Source organism: Lonchura striata, chromosome 2, assembly GCF_046129695.1.
Source record: "Lonchura striata isolate bLonStr1 chromosome 2, bLonStr1.mat, whole genome shotgun sequence".
Taxonomy (NCBI): Eukaryota; Metazoa; Chordata; class Aves; order Passeriformes; family Estrildidae; genus Lonchura; species Lonchura striata.
In genome coordinates, this window is record NC_134604.1 from 117,110,806 (window position 1) to 117,133,614 (window position 22,809).

Here is a 22,809-nt window from a genome sequence, read left to right on the forward strand (position 1 = left end):
AAGGAGGCGGAATATGTGGAGGGGGAAAGGTATCACGGAAAGGCGGCAGGAGGAACCGGGAGCGCGTGGGGGGGAGCAGGGAGAGGGGGCACGGGGGAGCCCGGCTGGGGAGAGAAGGAACAGGGAAAGGATGGAGGAACAGGGTAGCGTAGGGGTGAGTAGGGGAATAGAGAGGGAGGACAAGGAAAGGAGAGTAGGGGGGCCCGCCCGGGAGGGAGGGAGGGGAGGGCTAGGGGGGAGAGGGAGGGGGGGGGGTTTGGGGGGGGGGGGAGGGTGTAGGGGGTGGGGGAGGGGAGGAAGGGAGGGTTGATAAGAGAGGCATAGAGAAAAAAAAATACAAAAGAAAAGAAACGCGCAACAAAAGCAAAAGAAAAAGAGATATAGAGCCCGACCGGCCGCAACCTCCCGCTCCGAGCGCCCAGCACCAAATGGCTCCGCCGGGCTCGCCCCGCGGTTTAAATACCCGCGGCCCCGCCCCGCGCAGGCGCGCTGGGGCCCCGCGCACCTGTGCGCGCACCTGTGCTGGCCCCGCCCCCGGCCCCGCCCCCCGCCCGTAAATGGCGGCGGCTCCGCGCCCGCCCCGTGTTCTGTGTGGATGCTCGGACGGACTGCGGCGGGACCGGCGCTCGGAGCTCCGTGCGGGGATCGGATCGGGGCAGCTCCCGGCCTGCGCGGCGTCTGAGGCGCTCAGCTGAGATCGGGATCGGGATTCGGGTTCTGGTCCCGCCGGTGTCTGCTGGGGGAGCCGGGCGGAGCCGCTCCTTCCTCGGCGGGCAGGGAGGGGGTGCCGGGGCCGGGGGGTCGAGGCGGGATCGGGGCTGGGATCGGGACCGGCAGCGCCGCGGCCGGGAGGAGCCGCTCCGGGACGGGCGCCGCCGCTCCAGCTGCGGCCGGCGCGGGGCTCGGGTCCCGCCGGGGCTCGGGTCCCGTTCTCGCTGTGGCCGCGGGGAGCCGGGGCTGCGTCGGGGCCGGGACCCCATCGGCACCGCCGCTCCCGCAGCGCCGCCTCCGGCCCCGCGGGCGGACACGGAGCCGCCCCGCAGCCCCCGCGGGATGCCGAGCCCCCCCGCCCCGGTAGCCCCGTGGCCACCGCGCTCCCCTGCGAGCAGCAGCGCCCGCCTCCCCCGCCCCGTGTCCGCATCCCCGGGGGAGCCCCGCCGGACGAGCGGGGCTGCGGCGCCGCGGCCGGGAGCGGCCGCTCCGCCGGGGCCGCTGCTCCCGCTCCGGCTGTGCCCGGTGCGGGGCTGGAGGAGCCGGAGCTCCGAAGGGCAGAGAGCACCTCCTGTCCTTGGCTCTGCGGGGCGGGAGCTGCCGTGCCCTGCCCGTGGCTCGCAGCGTGCCGAGCGCACGTCCCGGCACGGGACAGCGCTGGCACGGACACGGCTGAAGGGCTGCCCGCGGCTCCTCGGCCAGGGGCTGCTCCCCACAGGCACGCAGGGATGCTTCAGCCCGGACAGACGCCACCGACAGCCCACAGGGACCCCAGGGAACGGCTGGCATTACCTGGGAATGGAGGCACGGCCGTTTGCAGAGGGGCTCTGACAGCAATCCCTGTTTCTGACCTCCCACACAGCTGCCAGGTATGTTCCAGCCACCCCAAATCTCCTCCCTCTTTTCCAGCCTGAGGCCATCATTCACCAGCAGCATTTGAGCCAAGGCAATCTTCCTTCACAGGTACTAAATGCCAAGCAAGAGCCTTGGAGATGCCTTGAAATCAGAGGTTGGAGTGCAATTATGTTTGGAGATTTCCAGGGAGCCAGCTGGAGGTGCAGAAGGGATGGAAAACTCTCACAGGTGGGTCCCACTGGAGATGTGCTGCAGGCAGGGATGTGCATCCCTTTCCTGAGGGGAAAGGACATGCAGAGGCCACTGCCGAGGCTCTGAAAGGAGCTGAGCTTCTGCAGGAGAGATGTTCTGCCTCAGCACAGGCCGGGAGCTCATCCAGCCACTGCCTTGTCCTGCTTTAAAACATCAACTGGAGCCTGAGCTCCGGGGAGTGAAATCAGTTGAATTCCAGGGAACTCTGTCAAGTGACCCCAGACACATCCCTGGGGCTGGGGGATGAGGGTTTTAAATAGCAAGTTCTGTGGAATAGAGACCTGTCCTTGTCCTGATCCCACTGAGCTTCCCTGGAACCTCTGCTGGTTCCTGACACAGCTGGTGCTAAAGTGGCAGCTCTGCATGGGAATTTCCAATCTCCACGAGGCACTGTCAGGTTATTCCAGCAGGAATTCAGCAGGGAACCTGGGGCTGTGGGTATAATTCATCTGAACTAGCAAAGCTGATACTGAACCCCAAATCCAGGCACCATACAAAGAACAATCTTTGTGCTAAAGCCCCTGGGCTGGGAAATTTCAGCAGCCAAATGTATGGAATGATCTAAATCCCAGCAGGCAGCATCCCCCAGCGGGACAATCCAAGTGCCAGGGTGGGAGCTCTTGTCCTTCCCCTGCTGCTGGTGGGACAAATTCCCTTGGCACAGCTGGTGGGGCAGGAGCTGAGAGCAGGAGGGGCAGGAACAGGGATGGGAGATGAGGCTGCTGGAATGTCACCTGGAGCACCTGAACACGTTCTGTCCCTGCAGGAGCCAAAGCAGATCCCTCCTGGCCGGGCTGGAGGGCAGCTGCTGGATCTGCTGTGGGGGAAAACTCCCTGCCCCTGCCAGGAGCACTGGCTCTGCTCTTCCTCCAGCTTCTGAGCAGTGTCAGGGCCACCGTGAGGGAGTTCAAACCCAAAAAATCCCCACAGCCCACGGAGTGAATGATCCCAGGAGAGAAACGCAGCATTGAAATAAAAATCTTACAGCTCTGTCAAAAAGGCTGTGACAACACTGCAACGGGATTCCCAGGAACCTTCTGGTTTGCTCTCGGAATGCTCTTGGTTCTCTTTTATGTATTTTTAGTCCCTCAGTGGGCAGCTTGTAGGATTTATTCTGGGACTTAGAGGTTGAGCAGGGTTGGCTCAGGATTGACCTTCACCTCTGGTGCCTCTTTGTGCAAACACAACGTGGCCGGGCTGGGTGAACTCGTGACCTCAGCTTTCCCCTCCAAAATGTCCCTCACTAATTTCCCTGGGGTGAGCTGGGATTTTGGCCCAGACTGTCACTCCTCGCCTCCCCGTGCCCGCGCAGTGTCCGTTCTGTCCCCACGGTGCCCTGGGGACACCGGGGGGTCCCTTTGCCTTTCTCCTGCCCCTTTCCAGCCCGAGGCTCCTCTGCCCGTGTCCCACACAGCACAGGGGCACCGAAGGGGAAAGGCTCCAGAAAACATTTCTGCAATTCCTCAGCAATTATTTATTTATTTATTTATTTATTTATTTATTTATTTACTTATTTAATCACATTCTTCTCCTCTTCCCCAGGGAGAAGAACATGAACTCACAGCCACCGAGGCCTGACGGGTTCCTGCAGCGAGAGCTCGGTGCGTGTCCGCAGAGGTGAGTGCAGCACCTGAAAGGAAAAAGCACAGGGGAAAATGGGATTTATTTTGCTTCAAAGTTATTGCAAGTTCTTAAAGCCCAACCAACTTTTGCTCTTGCTTTTGGTCGGGTGGAGCAGGAGCAGTGGGCAGAGGTGGTGCCATCGATGTGGACGTGCCCGATGCTTTCTGGGGCAGAAAAAGGAGATTAAGCTCACCTTACATCAAGCAGGTATTTAAAAAGATTTATAGCTCTTCAAACGTAGCACCCTTTAATTACAATAATGTTTCTTCCATGATTTTAACTAATTCTCAGTGTATTTTATAAAACTTAAAATAACACCTCCTCCCCATAAAACAGACTCATCAAGCATTAGATAAAAAGTCCTTGTGCCAGTCTCAGGCTTCCACATCTAACAGGAGACCCTCCCCGTAAGCAAACAAAAAAAATCAAAATAACGTACCAAAACTAGTCCTTGCTAACACTAAAAATACAGCTCGACCGTATCCAAAAAACCCCCGATTTTATTTATTCCAAACACCAAATATTCTTAAAATTCTAAATCAATAACTCTTAAAAAAAAACCCCATCAAAACTTACTTCAAATATAGAAAAGCCTAACTGTATAGATAAATATTTGTCCAAGCCCACAAAAAATATAAAACAATCTAATCAATATCCTACATTTAACAAAACCCACTACACAAATTAGTACCATTTAAAATGTAACATAAATAAAAATCTATTACTGAGAAACATATTTCCCAATAAATAAAACCACCCTGTAAAGATATAAGTAATAATCTTAACAAGCTAAAATGTCTCCAAAACCAAAAGACTTAAAATACCTTCAATATTTATAAATAACAACATTCAATATGTTAAGTGTTAATAAAATCAAACAAAATTAAATGTCAATACATTTAAATAAATACATTAAGTTTCTTTTTATCTATTAAAATTAAGTTTATTATTCCTTACTATCAAAATTCATTCAATCTAAATTTAAATGTTATTTAATATAACCTATCCTAAGTTTTATTAAAAATCACTTCTCTAAACTATACAGTATATGGTTAATATTCTTAAAAAAAATAAAACAACTCAAATTTAAACAACTAAAAGAAAACACTACCAAACACCTATTCAGAAGTAAAAAAAATACAGTGTATTGTATCATCAATTTCATCAAAAATTCTGTTCTTCATTACAATCTCTACTCTTACATAAAATTTCTAATTCCTACTTTTTTTTTCTCTACTTTTACAGCTCTTAAAACAAGTTAACTCTCTAACTAATCTCTACACTAACTCTATAATTTAACCTAAATTTATCTCATAGTTTTAAATATTTTTCAAGACTAAAAAAAATATATTTCATTAAAAACCTCCTCCAAACTGTTAATCTGATCACTTTCCTCAGTTATTATTACAAAATCACTTCAATATAAAACTCAACTACAACATTAATTTCTTTTTCTAAGTTTCACACTAAGTAATCGCTCTCTCATACATTTCCTCCACCTTCACACTCTCAATATCCAAATCCAAACTCACAATCCTGTCCATAACCACTTTCAAATCTTTAAAAAAAAGTTTACTATATTCAAATATATTCTAAAAACACTTCTAAAAAATCCAATTATTAAATAATGTGATTCATCTTTAATCCTAACATTTTTACTCTTAACTACTATTTTTAAAAACATTATATAAAAATATATTAAGTAACATACACCAATTAAAATTTAAACTATAACCTAACCCTATATCTACCTAAATAAAATAATTAACAGGAAACCCAAATATTTTCTACGTCAAAAATAAAATTCAAATAATTTTAACTTAACAATTTAACTTTATCAATATAACAAATAAACTTATTATTTTAAACTTAAAAAATCATTATCCACACATAATTATTTAACTTACTACTAATTTAACATTTATCAATTGTTAAAAACTCTAAAATAATGTACCATCTTTTAATACTTACTAATGATATAATTTCACCTATGTTACTAATTATAGATATTATCTAAGTAATTCCTAATTATTATCAATTTCTTCTTTGCTACATACATTATTTTATTCTTATATTTCTTCATGCTTATAACTGAAAAATTATAACAACTTATACCATTATCTTGCAAGTCTATACAATTTTATAAAACAAAACTTAACAATACTTATTTCTTATATCAAAACATAAAGTTTACCTATATCTCAACAAGTACAAAAACCCAAGTAAATTTCAATAAGGAACATAAAACCAGATCACACAAAAAACACACTCACCACTCCACAAAACACCAATGTAAATACACAGATATATTACACTATGTAAATACAAATGTAGATTATGCAAGAATTGCAACTTACACCTGACGTCTTGTACTGCACCCACCAAAATATATAAACTTTAGGTTTCTTTATAAATATAAAAATCAATATTATAAAAATCTTATTTAATAACTTTCAAAGTATAAAATTCTATCAAATATTATACTTCTACTCTATTTACTTTATTTACTTTTAATTATATCACTTGACCAATTAACCAACCTAAAACAAACATTTAAGTAACTTTCACTAAAGTTTCAAGTTTAAATACTTTGTATTTATCTAGCACTTCTCAAAAAAATCCATTTTTTACCTACTTACTTAATATACCAATAAAAAACATTACAAATAATCCATATAATTAAAAAGCCCTTACATTATTAACTCTTAATATAAAAATAGTTACCAATTTAAAACAAAAACCTCATTTATCCAAGGCGGGAGATGGGCATGCAAGGCAGTGAAGTGCCAGGGAGTGGTAAGAGGCCAAGGCAAGTCTAGGGTTGGCTTTGTCAGGAAAGCCAAGGGAATAAAAGCTGGCGGGAAAACACCAGAAAATTGTGAGAAAGGAAGAAAAGGGGTGTTCCTCTGGGAAGGTGACACGGCTGACAGGCAGGCTGAGGCGCCTTCCATCAACACCTGCAGCACGGGCAAGAAACAGGAGGAGCTGGAAGCCGCTGTGCTGCAGGAAAGTTACGGCCTTTTGCATCTCTGGGATGTGGTGGGATGAATCCCATGACTGCAGTGTCACTACTGAGAGCTCCAGCCTGGTCAGAAGATACAGGGGAGGAAGGGGAGATGGAGGGATTGTCCTCTGCACCAAGAAGTGGATTCCACGTGAGGAGCCGTGTTTGAAGAACAGCCACGAGCAAGTCCAAAGCCTGTAGGCAAGAACCCGTGACCAAGGCAGCCAAGGAGCCCTGTGGATAGTATCTACTCCAGGCTGCCTGATGAAGGGGATCCTGCTGACAAAGGCTTCTTTCTAAAGCTACAGGAAGCATTGTGCTCGTTGGCTTTCGTCCTGCTGGAGGGCTTCAACCACTGCGCAGTGCAGATCCTTTCTTGACAGGTGACTGAAACAGAGTTCCAGTGACCTTCTCAGTTAAGGTCTGTCACATGCAAAGAAATGCTGCTTTTAGCATCACTAGAAATTAATGCCAGCTGTAGATATGACAAAACCACAAGTGTCTTGCCCACTGAAAATTTTGAAAGAAAGCAGACTGTCTTCAGCAAGATTTAGGATCAAATGCAAAGAGCCACATATCTCTTACCTGATTAATTTCATAGCCACGATTTCGTGTCTTTTGGCTCTTAACATGGATAGTCTTAAGCTGTACTTTGTCATCATTTGGTCAGCTCATGAGGTTTTTTAGTTTTAAAAAAGGCAGAGAAACTGCAACTATCTATCTTTGAGTAGAGGAGCACATACAAAATGTCAGGGTGAAAGATTACTCATACCAGTGTGAAAAACGCTAATCACTTGGTTTTTAAAAGTTTAAAAGTTTAATAATAATAAAATGGTTATAAAAATAATAATATCACTAGAGTACTAAAGTTTAGAGTTAGGACAATTACAAGACAATAAAAAAAGTAAAGAATTACGGACGTCCGGATGTTCTCGGACATTAAGTTACGAAAAGCATGACTTGTGAATAAAGGAATCACCCTTAAACTAATATACTTGTTGCATATTTATATATCTTTTATGGTTACGAATGCATTCTATTTTAAACAAGAAACTCTGTTTGTTGTATGTTAATTGTTTCCTTTAATCCCCTGGCATCTTTGAGTCTGAGTAAGGCCTGAAGAAATTAACTTCTTCTGATAAAAGCCATAAATTCCTCTGCTTTGGAAGATTTAGGTGTTCTTTGAAGTAAGTATCTCATTCCTAAAAAAAAACTTCCCCACATACATAGTCTCTATTTTAACATTAGGTTAGAACCTAAAACTGTATTTAACACACTACTTAAGTGAATTAACACAGCATAACGTTCTAACATTACACATAGAATATTCATTATAGCCTTTGCGAAAAGCCAATCATAAAATATGCATTTTTCACACCAGCAAGGACAAGGAGGTATTGAAGGAGACTGTTGAAGGAGAGGTAAAGTCTTAAATGCTAAAACTGAAGACAGAGCATCACTAAGTTAAAGATTTGTCTATTTGCTTTTAAACTGATACAAAGCAAGACAAAGTAAATTATTATAACTACTTCAAATCTAGTTGAAAATGTGCTGAGGTGTGCATTAAGACCAAGGTGGAAGTTTACAAGTTACAAATGCTTAAGACAATTCTTGCTAGGGATAGATAGCATTGCATCAGGCAGTTTACTATTCCAACCATTCCTGAAAGATGTGCATCTCAAAAAGATATGGCATATGAATTCTTAAATTAGACCAATAATGACATGCACCCAAAAAAGAAAAACATTCTCTCTTCTCCCTTTCTTTTCTGCTTTCTTGTCATAGTGTGACTAAGGAGAAACGGAAAGAATCCATGAGTGACAGAGCTGATTCCAATCAATCCTCCCCGATGGAGGGATCAAAGGCCAACTGTAGTGGACCAAACAGGGCTTTCCCCTTGGAAGTGTATTCCATCCCGTCGAGATCAGCACAAACACAAGGGATGAAACCGACTTCCCACGGCTGCCATCCAAGCTATGACACTGTAACTCAGTACCACCTGCACATTTTTTTTGCTTGAATCCTTAAAGTAATGATTCTCTCCATCTCCATCCCTTAAAATCCAATTCTGTCAGCTTTTCAGTGTTCAAAAATGAACTAGTTAAGATAGCACTGAGGAAAGAAAGAAGAAAATAAGCATATTTTATTGTGTAAGTAATTAGATTTGAGATGGAATTACTAAAAGGTAAGCATACATGGACCCCCCACACACACAGTTGTCTTTTTGCAGTTGCACTTAAGGATTGTACTTCAAATATGGTTACACAGATATCTTCCCCCCTCCACATTGACTGCCTCTTAATATTAGAACTAATCTGCCACAAAATTACATGAAATAAAACAGTGAGAAATATACTTGAGAATGACTGTTGTTTACAAAATGGGTAATTTATAGTATACAATTACTGATAAGGTAGAACAAGAGTTCAAAAACTGGACTGCATTACAAAGCACTTCTTCAAACATCAATTTTGGATTATTGCTGGAAGGTACTAACTGGTCTGTTATAGACTAATTTACAGACATTCATAAAATAGTGAAAAATGCATGCTTTAGAAACCTGGGACATTTCATGCCTTTGTGCTAGCAGAACATGAAAATGGAAGTGATTGGCATTTTTCAATGTAGGTTAGTAGCATTTAGAGTTTTTATTCTGGTGTACTAACTGATTCTTTGTATTTTTTCTCTTTTTCTTCAGGTGATTTTTCATCTTCAGGTTTAGTCCATGGAGGGCTGTGAAACTTCTGTAAAGGTAAAAATATGGTGTATAGAATACATATATACATAAACAGAAATAAAAAAGTCTGTTAAAATTGGAATTGTCCCTAGAAAAGGGTCCTGATCTCTAAGTGCAAAACCATACAAGTCTGATGCTACATACAGCTTCATATCACTGCATATTATATATATATATATAAACAACCACATAGGTATTTAATATTCAATTATTTTGGAAAACTCTCCTTACTCCTGCTTCCAGGGCTATACACATGACACTGTCAAATTAAGTAATTTGACTACCAGCTTTCCAAATATTTAATAGTTTGCAAATTGTTACCAGCCAGAAATAATTTTGAACAGATCAATTACAATCAGACACAGTCAAAGTCTGAATTAAGTAGTCTTCTCTTTTGAGACAGAACTTGGTGAAGAATGTGTAAGTCTACTTTAAGTAACTGAATCTCATGAGACCTTTTAGTAAAACCCCAAAAATTACTCTGGAAGAGAATACCTGAAAGCTTGTCTCTGTTTCTGCTGCTTCCAAACGAGATGTTGAATCATTACGATTCCCCAGACATGTCTTGGCCACCTGTCAATAGAAATGTCAGAGATAACTACTTCATATTTTTTCCAAAAATATTCAGTTTAAAAAAAAAAAAAACAACAAAAAAAACCCAACAACAACAGCAAAAAAAAACAACCCAATTTGGGTCTTCTTTTAAGCCTCCTTGATGAAATGGAACTAAGTTTTCATAGCTAAACTTATCCCAGAATCCCATCATCCCTGTAACAGTCTTCAACAATACAGTCTCGTGACAGCGAGTTTAACAACTTCATACTTACCCAGCTTTTTTTCTTCGTGTTTAAATCTCATCACCAATAGTGAAGTTTACTTCTACAGGTGGTCCTAGGGAACAGAAAATTAATTACAAGTGCCTTTTATGGGTGAGGAAATAGTAACAAACAGTAGAAAATCAGCATTACAGTTAGAACTTCTCTATTACTATTCTCTTGGCTATACTCTGGATTCTTAGGTATAATAATCCCTGAATAGGAATATAAAGTCACTGAATGGAGAAGTCAGGTGACTCTCAAGGCAGAAAATCTTGCTGCATTACTTCCTGTCATTTTATTCAAGAAATAATGTCATATTCTTTGCCAATATGCTTTTTAATATCTGGGAAAGCAGAGTTGCACAGCATAAATAAAATTAATTACAAAGTGGATTTTTGAACTAAGGAGATCTTCAGGTATGAAACCAGAGATTTGCTCAACACTGGAAATTCTACTGTATTTAAATCCAAGTCCCTTCAGGAGTAGGGTTAAGGATGCAATAAGAAAAGGAGCTGAAAGATTAAATACAGTCAAATATTCATAATACTTGGTCATTGCTCTAAAATGAGTTCACATTGGAATTTCTCTACTTGTTTTGCTATTAAAAGTGACACATTTAAATGGAGTGAAAACGACAAGGTTTTTTTAAAGTTTTGAGTCATCAAGACTCTTTCCAGTGTAACAGTGGGAGGGGTTTAGTCATGTTTAAGCTACTGAAGGCAGCCTCTGAGATGATGCAGATGGATTTGATGTGGGGAACTCTTTCTCATATTTTCCCACTCTAGACAGTAGAAATAAAAATTGGATTCATGTAGGGAATAATCGAGGCAGTATTGATTAAAATAAAGTCTATTGATAAAGCACCTACTCCTTTTATGACAAAAAATCAAACATCAAACAAACATGTGGTTTATGTCTTAGATAAAGACTAAAAAGTCAGATGACAGGGTAGCAATTTTTCGTAGTCTTGAAATACTTCAAAACCTTATACGTGTGGTCCTGTCAAAACTTCCATTTAAATTATTTACTCTTAATCTAGATTTAAAAAAATTATTCCAAGCTGAATTATCCTCAGAAAAAATGAAGATTTAGGTGACTTCTAGGTGTGTGGCTTGAGGACAAAAGATACTCTAGGTCCAACAATCAATAGTATTGCAAAATGTGTAATAAAGAGGATAGAAATAATGCTAATTAAATATGATAATTTACATATCCAGAATTTTCTCTGACTGTACCTACTAGAACATGAAATCAGGTGACCTATTTCACCAACATCATTTATAGGAGATAGGAAGCAAAAACTATTAATTGCATTAGTAAAGCTAAAGGTCAACTTCTTAAGACATATGCAAAGGAAAAAGAAAAAAACAACCCCGGTCTGCTTTAGAGAAAATAAAAGTGAACAATAAAACAATGCTGTATGAGTGAGTAGTCTTGCAGTGTCTTCATAGGCCAGACAACAAAGGCTATCTTGATAGGAAAAGAGCAATAAAGATTAAGTCTGTATTATTTCACATTTGTTCACTCAGAGATCTTCTCCTTTTAGTAGCACACCATATGGATCACTGTTGGAGAAAGACAGGGACTTTTTCCTAAGGATGTCTTTATGATGTTAAAGCATAACATATTCATTATTGACTCCTTATCACTGTGAAACATTGTATATCATTACCAAATAAATTACAGCTTGAAAACAACAACAGTTCAATAGCCAGCACTGTAACCAGCTCCTGTGGACGAGGTGCAAACACACACACACAGAGGGCTGGGTTTAACAGAACACAAACTGAATCCCACACACATATGACCTCAGGCATATATATATATAAATACATACATATACATACACCCCCACCTGTGTGTATTTATGTGTTTTTATATGTCTATATCTACATGCATATATAAACACATAAATATGCAAACACGCATAACACATATATCTTTGTGTCCCTCAGCTAAAGATCAGCGGCAGAATATAAACTCAATGAACTAGAATACCTTTCACACCCTTAGGTGACAAAGAAAGCAAAATATTAAACTTCTGTTATTGTTGTTAGTTCCCTCTATGCCAAATAGTGGATTGTTTTGTATGTTTGTCCGTCAGATTTCCTCCCATGAGAGGTACAATCATTACCAATGGACAGAATGGGAGCTCAACATGGCAGAAACTATCAAAAAAGCAAAAACTATTTGCTGTGTTGCTTTCCTCAGCTTAGCGTGCAGCCCGATTAACAAATTATCTGTGTGTGAAATTATGGCTATAAAATCTGCATATTGATTGGTCACGTACACAAAATTTGGGAAGTTATGGTATTCAATTGTCCTAGTAAACAGCACTGCAAAGCTGGAGAGCTTCACAGCTGGATGTATAAATGACAAAGGTGGATAAACAAAGGGTGCATCTTTATTACTCTGAGAACCCCGGCCTTGCTCTGGGGTCTCATGTGGTGGTGAAATTCCTCCTCCAACCCGTGCTTCCAAAGAAAAACTCCGCAGGCTTTAGCTGTTCGGTCTCAAGGCAGTTTATCGCTAGTTATCTAACAGATTATGTTCTTGGACTGCGGCTGTTTGATCAGCGGCCTGGGTAGAGGCACACACACCCCCTGACATCCTCTCGATCTGCTGCCTTCTTCGTCTCCCTCTCCGCCCAGGGCTGCTGCTATCTTTTATAAGATATATTACGTATAACATGTTTACAATTATTCCCCAATACCTACTACCTAGTTGCCAAGTGTTTTTCTACTCTAAACCGATCTGTCAGTGCCAACATCACCAAGAACATGGAGGTAAGGAAAAAGAAGGAGGAAGAACAGGATCAGCCCACTTTCCTCCATCTTAGAACTTCTGACCCCCACCTACAAAGTGAAAACCCCCCTGTACAATACTAAAAAAATTTCCCCTCTACTTTGTAACTACTTTTACTATACTATCTAACCTTTTGTGATTGCTTGTTCCACCTCCAAAGTTGGCAATTCATTCCATGGCTCAAACTCAAAATCACAGCTGTTTTTCAGCTGTCTGCCAGGGTCTAGAATGCCTCTGACCAAGGCCTGGAACCTCTAAAAATGTCTGAGAGACATTTTGAGTTCCCACATATTAGAAAAATTTTAACACGCCAGTCAGAACTCAGCATGTCCAGTGGCTATTGAATCATGCAACTTTACCTGCGAACAGCTGAACAATGTAAATATAAGTATTTTCTACTGCATCAACTCAGCAAATCAGAACTGGCTTTATGGTCAAAAAAAACATAACAATTTAAGGTCAAATAATCAATTCACAAGTGAACAGGAAATCAAGTTTAAATAAGTGGTATTATAACAGTTTTTGCAGTTAGAAAAATCATTCTGCTGCTCCTAAAGAGCATCATCCAGATTTAGTTGACCAGACATTGGAGTTTCAGTGTTCCTGTGCATCACTGCTCCTCTTGGCTTCATAGGGCACAAAAAGCAGATAGGGAGGTTGTTTGTAAAGCACGATGGGGGAGAAAGTACTGGGTTAATTCTGAAGAAAAGAAACCAGATACAGGAGAAAAGAATGGTGTGGTTAGATCAACTGACAAACTATTTATCTTAGTTGTCAGGTTAGGTTCACAGTTTACTCAAAGACACGTTTTATCAGATTTGCTCATGAATTTGTTACAGATCTGTACTGGGAGCTGCTTTAATCACTGTTTAGAAGAAAGATACAGAACAAGAAGTATGTGAAATGTGCATATACCTTCTCAGAAGACACCTCTGCAGTTTTTCATACGCTTTTCCTGTTTTAGATCAGTGTGCTAAGGGGATGGTTAAACTCCGATGATGTAACTTCTTATGACCTTCCTCTTCCTAGTCCTCATTTACAGAATCAAATTTCCTTTAAGGATTTTATTTGCTTGAAATTTCGTTATAAAAATGGTTATTTTTTTTCTCTTATTACACCCTTTGGAAAACAATTGGAGAGTGCAATTTGATCAAAGCTCTGAAACAGATTTAAGAAAATAAAGCAAAATGCTGTAGTTGCTTAGAAATGTATACAATTTTGGCTCCAATACAGAATATCCTTTGTCATTGAATGATTAATGAACATAGAGTGTTTTTTTACTGCAGGAAATTAAGGTGGTAAATAAAAAGCACTACCACTTCTATTTATCAGAGAAGATTCTGTAAGGACAAAGCAAAAAATCTAATAAGAGAACAAAGAATAATTTTATAAATTCTTTGATGTTGTAGCAATACCAAGCAGGTAGTTAAAAATGAGATGTTATATGCATAAGAATTATCTGACACGAAAAGGCAATTAAGTAAATTATGGTGTAAAAGCCAAAATCCCAAAAGCTTTTGGGAAGACAGAAAAGGGAAGGAATACAGGGGAAAAAGCTCTGCAGAACTCTGGTTCTGCACAGAGGCTTTCAGGAGTCAGACATAAGAAAGCATCTCCGGATAAGGCTAAGAAAAAGTAGTACTGACAAGATGCCTCTAATAAAGTACAAATAATAAAAAGAATGGAAACTTTTACAATACTGAAGGTAATTTGGAGGGGGGTTTTGATGAATTTCAGATGCTGTATCACAGGATATTCTACCTACTTCTGGCTATTGCTGGTCCTATGCCAAATTTCATTACAGATAAATATCAGCAGCGTCTAATTTCCAGATTTGCTACTCTGTATCCCATTTGCCAATAACTTTTCATTTTTTGTATTTCAGTATTTGTTCTAATGTAAACAACACTAATTACTCTGAACAGGCATAAACCCCATAAATACAAAATTGCAGAAAGATCACAAATATAAGATAGAGATGCTTAGCCGTACAGACTTAAAAATACCAGTTGGAACCAGCAACTAACCATTTTGCTTTATTTTTTGCCTCAGTATCTATAAGGTTGCATGTTCTTCTCTAGTTAGTCTTCACTACCTTAATTCTTTCTAAATAGAAATCACATTTTATTTATCAGAGACACAATAAAAGGACCTTTGTGAAGTTCTGAGAAAGGATTATTGAAATAATAGGTTTCTAAGCAATGCAGTTTCTAGTACATCTTCACTAATATTACTTTGAAATGCTGCATTACAACCTTAACCATCCAGCCTTAATCTTCCTTCATTTGAATGCAAGAAGCTGTAAAAACTTCAGAAAAAAATGACAGAGTCAAGTAATGAAAAAAACAATTAAAACTCTTCCTAAGTGTTGCATTTTCTCCAAGTGATACTGTTCACAGGTACAAATGGCAGCTTTGACTTACCAAAGAATTAGGATCCTTTGGGTATAAATTCCTTCCAGTACTTTCAGAACTTAAAGTGGTATTTCTAATGCCACTATATGTAGGCTAATTGTGGAAAGAAGATTTTTATTTCAGTTCTCAAAGCTAATAATTTGAATTCCTTGTGCCTTTCGTCTCTCTTTGTTAATGTGAGATGATGATGATGAAGAAGAAAAGGTTGCTAACCAATGTCATCACCTGCACTATTTTTATGGCCATCTTAGCCTATGTTAAGATGGACAGGGTGTCTGTCTGCTGATGGACTGAACAGTTAAAAATACAAGCTGTTAGAAGGACAAAAAACAACCACCTAAATAAGTAAACCACCATCTCAAAAACTAAAACCTTGATTTTATGGAAAGGTGAATCTTTTAGGTGTCTTTGATTGCAATACTTGATGCAGAAATTAAATACTGGTTTGACTTTTGAAATATATTACCAGTTATTTTCTTTTCCTTTCTCTTTTAATGTATTCACTTCTGTATAAAAGACCTGTTTAAAATGTCTGATACAAGTATTTAGCCTAAGAGGAAGAAGAAGAGGAGAGAGGAGGAGAGAGTAAGAGGAAGAAAAAGAGAAGGGAGGAAGAAGAAGAAGAAAGAGGAGAGAGTGAGAAGAAAGAGGAGAGAGTGAGAAGAAAGAGGAGAGAGTGAGAAGAAAGAGGAGAGAGTGAGAAGAAAGAGGAGAGAGTGAGAAAAAAAAAATGAAGAGGAGAGAGTAAGAAGAAAACAGAGCAAGAAAAATAAGAGTCAGAGATAAAAAGAAAAACTAAAAAAGTCAGATTGGAAAGAGAAAGGCAGAGAAAGAGGAAAGAAAGGTGGGGTAAAGAGAAAAAGAGTGAAAGACAAACAGAAAAGGAAGCACTTGAAATGAAAGAGAAAAGCAAATAGAGAGACAAGAAAAAGAAGAAATAGAGCTGAAAACCTACAGGAAAACAAATGGAGAGACTGAACACAAGGTAGGGTTCAAGAGAGAAAGAAATAGAGAGTTAGACAAAAAAGTTAAAGTTGGACAGAAAAGGAAAAAGGGTCAGAGACAAAGACAATGATAGCAAGTGTTAGAAAGACAAAGGCTGACAAAGAAAAAAAAAAGAAGAAAACATAGTGAAACCTAGATTGAAAGAGACAGACATAGAGACATGGGGAAATACATGTAGAGGAATGGAAGAAAATAGGGTGAGAAGGAAATAGGGTTAGAGAAACATAGAGATGTGTTAGAAATGGAAACAAAGGAAAACACAGGCAGAGACAAAGAGTTACACATGGAAGGATAAAGTGAGTAATATACTAAGGAGGAAAGTAAGAGGCAAAGGGAGAAAAAGGGTGAAAATGATAGGACTCAACCACACCAAAGAAAGACAGGAGATGAATGGTGGGCAGGGCAGAGGGTAAGAGGCATCATTATTAGGGCTGATTAATCTTTATTCCCTTAAACTTCAGCAATACACAGGGAAACAATGCATACAAATGCAAGTACAGAGACAAATACAACAAAGAATACATCATACCTAGGCACACAAGTACAAGTCCAATTTACATACAGCAAAATACATCAAAAGACAGGAACAACTGCAAAGACAGAACAATATAATGTACTACAAGCCAAATACATATTGACACAATATAACCGTGTCTCCATTTCAGAAAAGTCCACAACACTTTTATTGTTATGACGCACCCAGAACAAAAACGGCGCAAAACGCTCCGCCGACGTGCACTCCCCCTTCGCGTTACGCACAAACTCACATTCACGGCAACTCGCTCCGGAGACTCCCAAAAAATCCTCCTGCCTGATGAAAACCCCCCCTGAAAGGCAAAGGCCATACACACAAGGTTGTATCTGCTCCACACACACACACAGCTGCAGACACAAGCACACACAAACTCTCACAGACAGACACAGACAGTCACACTCTCACACATTCTTCTGCTGACACGCTGGCTGCCACCCTTACGTGAAACGCTGCACTGAAGAATATGCTTAAACGCTTCTTCTGACCGCAGGACCTCCATGTCAAATGGTAGATTCCAGGAAATTCTGTAGGGACCCGGGGACCTACGAGACAAGGGGAGGCGGTCAGTGACTGACTATCTGAGAGCTAGGAGCTATACCAACTCTGGGCCCATCAGTGTTGTACCCCAAACCCCGTAGAGAACAGATGAACGGCAAAGCTTTATAACTGCTCTACCTGAGCGTGACTACTTGCCCGGGCAAGGCAGCTCCGATCATAATTGCCACAACAGAGGTGCATACAACATAAGGCAACGTAGGTACATACAGTATAAGCACAAACAACATAAGGCAACGTAGGTACGTACAGTATAAGCACAAACAACATAAGCCAACGTAGGTACGTACAGTATAAGCACAAACAACATAAGCCAACGTAGGTACGTACAGTGTAAGCACAAACAATATAAGCCAACGTAGGTACGTACAGTGTAAGCACAAACAACATAAGCCAACGTAGGTACGTACAGTGTAAGCACAAACAATATAAGCTAACATAGGTAGGCGCAACATACGCACATACAATAGAAGCAGACACAGGTAGGTGCATCATAAGTGCATACAACATAAGCTGACAGAGATACAAGATAAGTGAGGACTTGATATAATTCTCCAGAAGACTAATTTTTGAGCCCTATATCCTTTGAGAAGGCAGATGCTACGGAACTACTGTGGTCAGGTGATGAGGGGCTAATAAGCTCCATACGGAAGTCCATGAGAAGGGCTACCAAAACTGAGAATGAAGACGGATGAGAACATCTCGTGTACATCGTCCGGACCCAAAAAGTAAATATGTAAAAATGCCAGAATAATTGATATCCGGGAAGGTACGTGAGCAAAATATGGCCAATACGGCACAAAATGATGTTGCTAAAGCATGGAGATGTAACAAAGGCCTATGACACAGACAACGTGACACGGACACAGACAACGTGACACGGACACAAGTGGAAACTGCCTGGCAATTTCACCTTATGGACCCAAGATTCCTAGCCCAAGATGAGCCATGGGCTGATGATGCCAAAGAAAAGAAAGCCCTAGGGCAGTAGCACTTGATGATGACATGCAACTCCTTTCAAGATGTTAGTGCCAAAGCACTTAAGAGGAAGCCTAAGAAGCTCAGTAGGCCTAGAGAAGGAAGAAATGACTACAGGGTGACTGTAGCTATAGCTCCAGACATGAAGGCGGGCTCCTATGGTGAAAAGATCCACGACAACGTCAAGAGTCAAAGAAGGCCGCCGATGCGAACGTCACGAGAACCAGAGAGGGATCGGAACTGCCCTGCCCGGCGAAGACTCTGGGGGGGCTGAGGAGAAACCCTCTCCCTTTGCTCCCGAGGGGCCCGTCCCACTATGGGCCTATTCTCCAAGCTAACATCAAATAGCCTCCTGTGATAGTAAAGGTTTTCCCCCCATCTCCCACCTACTGGCCCCAGCACTTGGCTTTTGCAAGACAACCGGATGGAATCCAATGTCAGTTGGATGTGGACGGCGAGACGTTCTCTGCATCAGCTTCGGTGCTGCTGTTTCCAAACTTCAGCTACGCTCCTCCTCAGGGTACCTAAGACAAAACAGAAAATGCAACTAGTGCCCACGAAAAGAGGAATCCCCGAAACTCCGACACACCGCTGCCCCGGCTCACCTGAAGTCTTAATTTGACTCCACAAGCTGCCTGGAGGATACCTGAAAAACAAAAAGGTACACACTTAGCATGCTGCTGCATAAGGGTCACCTGTGAGTCACTGTGCCAAAATGCCAACTCACCCGCTCGCCTCTGTTCCTTCACACAGCTAGGGCAGCGACAGCACCTGCAAAAAAACAAAGCAAAACAACCCACACTGAGATACTGTAAAAACAACATCCCCCTGCCCTGAAAAGCACACCCACCCAGACCTTACGCTTGCACCCACCTGGCCTTGGACATCCAGACATCCGGACCAGAGACATCTTGCAAGATGACTGCCTAAAATAAAACAAAGTAACCAAGAGTGGATGCTTAGAATTGCACCAAAACCTGAAACCTGAGCAAGAACAACTCCTTCTGTCCACTGCTCACCTGGCACACAGGGCCTTGACTGCTGCTATCTGCCTGGACCTCCTAAAAATAAAGGCAAAGAACACTGCTCTAACACGGTCACCCTTTAGGCTTCCCCTGCAAATGCAAACAATGACTGACCTGATCATGGCAGCACCCTCACCCAGGACTGGGGCTCTCTGCCACAGATTTGAACTGTCTGCATCTGAAAGGAAGTTAGGACTAGTGTGAAATGGCTGAGGGAATGAAGCCCCTTGGCAAAGGCTGGGGTTAATATACCCTGATTGGGCCCGCCGCTCATTCCCGTGGCACCCAGGAAAAGGGAAGGGGCAAACCCCACCGAGTAGAAAAGCCCTCAGAGCAGCTGCAGCTGTTCGGCTCCTCTGGCTTGAATTCAAGGGGAATAAAGGGCTGGATATAGAAGGAAACTCTTCAGGGAAATGACAGCTCTTTTTTCTACAACTACTTGGAGCGAAAGGGCAAAAAAACTGGTAAGAAATAAAACTTTGTTTTTAGGCAGCATATCTAGATAAGTTGGGTAATTTGCTGTTAACTTACATAATTATTCCTCAGTGACTACTAAGTAGTGCTCAACATGAGACTAAGGGTGGAGAAAAATACTAATTATATGAACAGTCTAAGTCTTCTTCTTAGGGTTACTAATTAGGACTAACTACATTATAAATAAGAAAAATAATAGGCTCCTGGGCAGCATAAAGGTTAAGTATGTGCTAGGCTTGCCTTTCTCTGAGGTACTTAGTCCTAGGGCACAGAAAGAAGTGCCCTGAAAGGTAGTTTTAAATGCTGAAAAATCGTTTTAAAAGAGCCTCCTTCAAGTGAATCCCTTAAAATGAGGAAATGGGGAATTTACCTCCACTGAAATGGATACTGTGGCAAATAAATGGCTTCTGCCCTTTCATTTAATCCCTTGAATACTGGGAAAAGAGAGGCTTTCCTCACTTTAAATCTCTCCAGTGATGAAGACAGAGGGATTTTCCCCTCAATCCAAACCCTTAAGAAAGAGAGATAGCTGGGCTTCCCCCTCAATTTAAGCCTTAGGACAACAAAAATGGTTACTCTTAATTCAAACCCATAAACGACACTGTCAAGGTTTTCCCCCTCTATTTAAACTGGAAAAAAATGGAATATGGGGATTCCCTGTCAATTAGCACCCCTAACAGCATAGAAAAGGCAGGGACTCTCAAATGAGACCATTAAAATTGCAGGGGAAGTGCGTTTCCTCATTATTTGAACGCAAGAAATGACGGAAAAGGAAGCTTTTTCCCATACTTGAAACCCCTTTTCTCTCCATAACCCCTCTTTTTTCTGGGAGTGCTGTGGAAGGTCTGGGGGTTCTAGGGGAGGACTGACATAATAAAAGGGGAAAGTTGAAAGCTCTCCCGTGGAACCCCACATGCTGCCTGGCCTGTTCAGGTGCTGCCCCTTGGCAAGAGGGCTCTTCCCTTGGCATTTTCTCCAAGGGATGCTCCGTGCCTGGGTGGGTCCGGCTGCTCCCTGGTCCCTGCTGGATGTTCCGACCATAGCTCCTGGCAGGTGTGCCCAGGTAGCTGCACTGAAAGCAGCTGCTCACGCAGGGAGCTGCTACACCTAGGAGTGAGGGATGAGGTGAAGAAAGGTCCTGTGGGGTGTTCCCTCCCCTACACAGCCCCTTGCCAGACCCTTAAACAATGGGGTGCCAGATTTTCATTTCAAAGATAATTAACAGTCTTTCCCCTGGCCAAACAGGAATTGCGCTTCCAAAATTGCAAACAGCGAATGATTTCTCACAGACCACACCTGCCGACACCAGAAACTCCGGCAGCCCTTGGAGAGCAGCACGCCTTGAGTGAACAGACATCAACACACAGGGAGGGTGAGGTTGGTTTTACAGGGAAAAAGGGCAGAGGTCAGGTCACGAGGTCTGTGGCCCCAAGTGACTTTCAACATCTTTTCGTTCTGAATGGCACAGGATTAATCCTGGAGCAAAACTGCTGCCAGCAAGAGTTCTGCCTGCCCTGGAAGAGACAAGCACCTCCTCGAAACCAACATCAGGAAGTGTAGAGGGTGAGCCGTGTTTCACAGAGAATAGGGCCAGCAACAGAGTCCAAGAGCCAGGGGCCCCGAAAGAAGGGCCGCCCCCTGAAAATCTGAATGAAGAAGGAGGTGTTGTGGACCCAAGCTGCCCTCATGTCGATGAGGAGTTGCCTTGAAGATCCCAAGTACAACTTGCAAATTGACATCAGGAACCAGGACTGGTGAGTTTTCTTTCCCATGGAAAAGGGCCAGAGTATGTGCCCAGGTGCCCCTGGCCCTCAGCTGGCCCCCGACTTCACAAAATCCAAATATCAAAGAACGTATCCCAGACCAAAGCTGTCCCCGCCTCAAACTTGTGCTGCCCTGAGAGTCCCAAGGGAGCCCTACAAACTGACATCAGGAACCTGGACTGGCGAGTTTTCTTTCCCAGGTAAAAGGACCGCTGTTTGTGCTTATGGCCCTGTGCCCACCACTGGGCCTCCTGAAATTCCGAATGGGATGCCAGATGCCTCCCACACCAAAGCTGCCCCCGGCTCTTGGCCTGGCTGCCCTTGCCGTGGTCCTGGGTGGCCCCGGGGTCTCAGTATGGAATATCCTGTGGCTCTGGGATGACATCAGCTCCCTTTGTCTCCTTTTCCATGGCAGATCGCTTCCAGGAGTCCCCGAGTCCTCCCAGCTGCCCCAGTTCCCTCCCAGTGTGCTACCCAATGTTCCCGCTTCCCTCCTGATTTTCCCAGTGTCCCTCCCAGTGTTCCCAGTGCAGGTACTGGACACAGTAGAAGTGGTTCTGTAACTGCTTTGAGCCTTTATTGCCACTATGGGAAGGCTCTGAGGGTTCTCAGGGAGGGCGGGAAGGGATGTGGGGGTCCCAGGGGTGCCACTCTGGGGGTTGGAGGTCCCAGATGGATTCCGGAAGGGGGGCATGGAGTGCTTGAGGGGGTCTCTCAATTGTCACACCGGGAGGGGCCCCAGCGGGTCTGGGGAGGTGGCCCAGGGTGTCCTGGGGGCCACTGGGGATTCTCAGGGATCCCTGGGGACTATTCAGGGGGTCCCAGAGAGTTCAAGGTGGATCCCTGGGGGATCGTTTTGGGGGGTCGCAGGGGTCAGGGGGATTTCCCAATGAAGATCTGGGGGGGAAGGGGGAGTCCTTCAGGGCCTGGCAGAAGGAGGACAACTAAGCATCACCAAACATGTTACGTCAATCTCCTGATACAATCTAGAGCCCAACTACACCCTGCATTACAAATTTCAAGTCCCCAGGACTTGTGCTATTACAGGCTATGCAGCAGGGCAGAGCAGTTGTGGGACAAATACGTGCAGACACCCGTGACACAGGACAGGGAGAGAGAGCTTTTGAGGAGAAGAAAGGACCGAGAGACCCAAAGAACACAGAGTGCACCAGAGACAAGTGGCGGGACACACACCAGAACTGCTCTGCCCTGAGCACCTCAGCACTTTGATCAAAACAGACACTTTCCCTTTAGG

General features: G+C 42.8%; 2 long non-coding RNA genes across 5 annotated transcripts in view; one reads left to right on the plus strand and one right to left on the minus strand.

Annotated features, from left to right (window-relative positions):
- Positions 1 to 1,384: 1,384 nt before the first annotated feature.
- On the plus strand, positions 1,385 to 14,016 carry LOC144245970 (uncharacterized). 3 transcript variants are annotated; one of them, XR_013339563.1, is made up of 6 exons: positions 1,385 to 1,580; positions 1,675 to 1,794; positions 3,361 to 3,435; positions 3,557 to 3,648; positions 9,144 to 9,197; positions 13,645 to 14,016. It is a non-coding gene; the product is annotated as an uncharacterized LOC144245970 (long non-coding RNA). The 3 variants fall into 3 exon arrangements; XR_013339564.1 differs by lacking the exon at positions 13,645 to 14,016 and having other exon boundaries at positions 9,144 to 9,808; XR_013339565.1 differs by lacking the exons at positions 3,557 to 3,648; positions 13,645 to 14,016 and having other exon boundaries at positions 9,144 to 9,808.
- Positions 9,097 to 22,809, minus strand: part of LOC144245969 (uncharacterized) — a 203,554-nt gene continuing 189,841 nt past the window's right edge. Inside the window, exons 5-13 of one of the 2 annotated variants that reach the window (XR_013339561.1) lie at positions 19,432 to 19,495; positions 19,312 to 19,353; positions 19,166 to 19,218; positions 19,020 to 19,063; positions 18,679 to 18,938; positions 16,992 to 17,301; positions 10,010 to 10,073; positions 9,678 to 9,755; positions 9,097 to 9,189 (exon numbers count right to left, since the gene is read on the minus strand). This is a non-coding gene — a long non-coding RNA (uncharacterized LOC144245969). Of the gene's footprint in view, positions 9,190 to 9,677; positions 9,756 to 10,009; positions 10,074 to 16,991; positions 17,302 to 18,678; positions 19,064 to 19,165; positions 19,219 to 19,311; positions 19,354 to 19,431; positions 19,496 to 20,784; positions 21,048 to 22,809 lie in introns of those variants that run through there. The other variant, XR_013339562.1, reaches the window with a different exon arrangement.